At 43.8% G+C, this 4,370-nt stretch overlaps 1 pseudogene; it reads right to left on the reverse strand.

The window, feature by feature from the left end:
- Positions 1 to 2,186: 2,186 nt before the first annotated feature.
- Positions 2,187 to 2,305, reverse strand: LOC141146322 (5S ribosomal RNA; annotated as a pseudogene).
- Positions 2,306 to 4,370: the final 2,065 nt, after the last annotated feature.

Consider the following 4,370-nt stretch of genomic DNA (forward strand, 5'->3'; position numbering starts at 1 on the left):
CCTTTGACATCAGCCGACAATGAACATTATGATGCAAAACTGTCTTGGAAAAAAAAATAGGATTTTTATAACAGCTTACCTGTAAAATCCTTTTCTTTTGAAGTACATCACGGGACACAGAGCCATAATAATTACTATGTGGGTTATAGTCCACCTTCAGGTGCTGGACACTAGAACACACTAAACAGGAAGTTGCCTTCCTATATAACCCCTCCCACTACTGGGAGTATCTCAGTTTTGTAGGAAAGCAATACACGTGTATACTAGAAAGAGGGGCGGGACCTCTGTGTCGGGACACAGAGCCATAGTAATTACTATGTGGGATGTCCCAGAGCAATGCCAAGTGAGGGGAGGGAGACACAACCAAAGTAGGGCACCATGAGATCAGAGGATTTATACTGCTGCCTGCAGTACACTGTGCCCAAAGGCGACATCCTCATGTCTTTTAACATTGACCAGATAGAATGTGGTAATGTATGGATTGAAGACCAAGTTGCGGCCTTGCAGAATTGAGCCATGAAGGCTTGGTGATGCACTGCCCACGAAGCACTAACAGCCCTAGAGGAGTGATTTGAGAGGGTAGAACTACCTCTTTAAACATAAGCTTGGACGATTACTTGTCAAATCAATTTAAAAATAGTAGATTTCGATGCTTCCTGTCCTTTTTTAGGACCTTCAGGCAACACAAACAAAACATCCATTTTCCGAATCTGAGCAGTCGCCTTTAAGTAAACTTTGACTGCTCTCACCACATTCAAGAGAATGTAGTGATTTTTATTCCATAGAACAGGGTTCTGGAAAAATGAAGGTAGAACAATATCCTGGTTTAGATAAAAACCTGATATCACCTTCGGTAAAAAGTTAGGGTGAGGACACAATACTACCTTATCCTTATCCTTGAACAATAAAAATATGGCTCTTTACAAGAAAGAGCAGCCAATTCTGATATCCTTCTTACAGCAGATATGGTTACCAGAAAAAATAGTTTCCTTGTCAAAAAAGGACCAAGGGAATATGTCATATCTGTCTAAAATAGGCTGTTTTGTAATGCCAACAAAACTAAATTCAAGTCCCAAGGGTTCAGGGGTTACCTAACCGGAGACTAAGCCGTGTTACCCCCTAAATTAAGTTACGAACCAAAGAACGCAAAGCAAGTGGTCATTGAAATAATACCGATAAGGCCGAGACCTGTTCTTAGAAAGCACTCAAGGCCAGCCTTATTTCTCACCCCATCTGCAGAAAGTCAAGGATTCTGCCTTTGACCTATTTCCTGGGGTGCAACTCCTGGTTTCACACCAGGAGACATATGTTTCTCAGACTCCATAATATATAATTATGGAGGCCAGCACCCTTGCCTTAATCAAGGTAGAAACACTGGATCTTGCGAGAGAAGGTCCAGCCGTGATGGTAGGGTCCATGGGTCCCCTACTGCCATCTTTATGATCTCTGCATACCAAGATTTCCTGGGCCCCACTGGGGGCCACAAGAATCAATGACTTCCCTTCCTGCTTGATCCTGTGAAGAAGTTGTGGACGCAGGCAGAATAGGAGGGAATGCATAAATTAGTGAGAACTGATTCCACGGGAATAGCAAGGCATCTGTTTCGCATGCTAGTGGATCCTTTGTTCTTGACGCAAAGTAGTCGATTTCTTTGTTGAACCTGGACGCAAACAGATCTATGTCTGGGATCCCCCATTTTTGACAGGAATATATCGGGGTGAAGTAACCATTCTCCCGGGAACAACTGCTGGCGACTCAAGTAGTCCGCCTGCCAATTTTCTATTGCTAGAATGAAGACTGCCAATAGGCAAAGTACATTGTTTTCTGCACAAGATAGAATATGATTCACCTTTCTCTGGGCCGCACAACTTCCTGTGCCCCCTTGGTGATTAATATAGGCCATTGCTGTGGCATTGTCGGATTGAATCATGGCAGGACAATACCGTAAACTGAACGTTCAGGCCCTCAGGACCAAGAGCTCTGCCTGAGTTTCTAAAATGTTAATGGGCAAGGCCATTTCTGATCTGGGCCATTTCTCTTGGACAGTTGCTTCTTCCAGGACTGTTCTCCAACCTAAACAAAAAAGGTTGGCATATGCTGTTATCACTTCCCAGGTAACTGAAGGAAGGATTTTCCCCCTAGTAGATTTTTGGATATTAACTATAAACTGAGGCTCTGGCACACCCAGCCTACAGCACCTGGTATTTCCAGATGGTCTCTCATCCGGGTACTAACCAGGCCCGACCCTACTTAGCCTCCAAGATCAGATGAGATTGGGCGCTATCAGGGTGATGTGGCCGTAGGCTTTGGAGTCAGACATATTGAGAATGTAGAGCTTGAAACCTTTGTTCCAAGCCAATAGGATACTGTTTTGCAGCAGTCTCGAATGAAATTGGGCATAAGGAACGGCTTCGAATGAAGCCACCATCTTTCCCAACAACCTCATGCAAAGTTGAATGGAAGAAATTCATCTTGCTTCGACCACCTAAATCAGTTTCTTTATGGCGCTGATCTTTTCCTGGGGTAAGAAAAACCTTTTCTGGGTGTACCTATGAACGGACCCAAGTATTTTAGCCTTCTTCATGGTTTTAAAGAAGATTTCTCTTAGGTTGAGAATCCGACCTAGATATTCCAGGTAGTTGAATGTGGTGACCATACTTTGGTCTAAGCGGGCTACCGACTGGTCTATCAAGAACAGATCGATTAGGTAAACCATAATTGTTATACCTTGGGCCCTTAATCTGGCTAGAAGAGGGGCCAGAACCTTTGTAAACACTCCAAGTGCAGTAGCTGGACTGGAAAGCAGAGCTACACACTGAAAATGAAGATTTTCCACCTCGAAAAGTAGATATTACTAGTGAGCGAGGAAATAGGCATATGGAGGTATGCATCTTTGATGTCGATTGATGCCAGAAGTTCTCCTCGTAGGATGGAGATAACTGATTTGAATTGACTCCAAACGAAAAAAGAGTGGTTATATTCAGGAATTGAATTTAGATTTTTGAGAGCCAGAATGTCCATTCGGATTTGGCACCGTGAAAAAAAGAGGTTTGAATCATACCCCAACCTCTGTTCTTACATGGGGACCCCAATGATCACTTTTTTCTTTTTCTATAATCCTTAGAAACATTTGATCTGAGAAAACGAGGAGACAGGAACTATTGGTACTCCAGTTTGTACCCTTGAGCTATTGAGGGAGTCACCCATTCGTGTCGACACTTTTCCTGCCGTATCCTTGAGAACTGCAGAAGAATTCCCCCTTTTCGATTGAACCTGACGGTGGAAGCCGCCGTGACTGCCTGCAGGCTGATGGCTCTGGCACAGGAGAAGGAGCTTTAAAATGAAAATACATTTACTCCTTTTCTTAAATGGCAAAAGAGGGTGTTTTCCAGTAGAATTTCTTTGGATGTATTATCCAAAAAAGGAAGACTAGCCAGGAGCTTCTTACAAGGCGCTTAGCGAAGGGCACAAGGCCTGAAGGATAGAATCTCCCATAGCAACTATTGCAGACATAAAGCTGCCTCCTGGGCCTGCTGAGCAGGATAACCTTGAACACCTGTTTAAACTGGTCTCTCAATGATCAAGCAATTACTGTCAGCGCAGGCTGAGACACTAAATCCAATACATTTTTTATTCCAATAGGAATTCCACCTTTTTATCCGTTGGATCCCTAAGCATTTGAGCATTGTCTGCCGGACAAGTCAAACTTATTCACAGAGGATATAGCAGTGTTAATTGCTGGTATACCCTACTTAGTAAATTTCCTCCACCAAGTGTGAAAGCTTTTTAGGAGGGAAAAAATGCTTATCTGGGTGAGCCTCTCAGATACAAAAAGCTTTTCCAGCAATGAATGGACAGGAAAAGGCATGCACAGCTCGAGGAGGCTTCAGTGAACCCAAACACTTAGTTAAGGGTACATAAATGTGGAGTGATCATTCAGCAAGAAATTGCACCATCAATCTTAAGATTGGAACAGCTGATTCTCCCACATTTGACACCCCAGAAGAGGAGTCATCAGCCTCACCACGGTCCCCTGAGTGAATTCGTCTTCTCCTGCCCCTAGTTCCTCAGTTTGAGGGTCCTGGGTAATGGAAGAGAATCTGTCGCATTTTGACCCACACTGGGATGCGATTAAAGTCGCTAAACTTTTTTTTTTTATCATAAAATAAACCGGGGCTGCAGTGTTAAAAACAGTTGCAGACATTTCATGGCCCTAATGCTCACTCTGACCAGCCACCCCCTCTCAGGGGAGGATGCCATTTGTAGAGATGAGTAGGCTTTCCAGAGCTTGAGGGAGACACTTTAGCTCTTTTTTGGGGGTGTTTCAACCCCCCTTCTGACCATAGTCCAATGCACAAAGCAAAGGTACT

Source organism: Aquarana catesbeiana, linkage group LG05, assembly GCF_042186555.1.
Source record: "Aquarana catesbeiana isolate 2022-GZ linkage group LG05, ASM4218655v1, whole genome shotgun sequence".
Classification (NCBI taxonomy): Eukaryota; Metazoa; Chordata; class Amphibia; order Anura; family Ranidae; genus Aquarana; species Aquarana catesbeiana.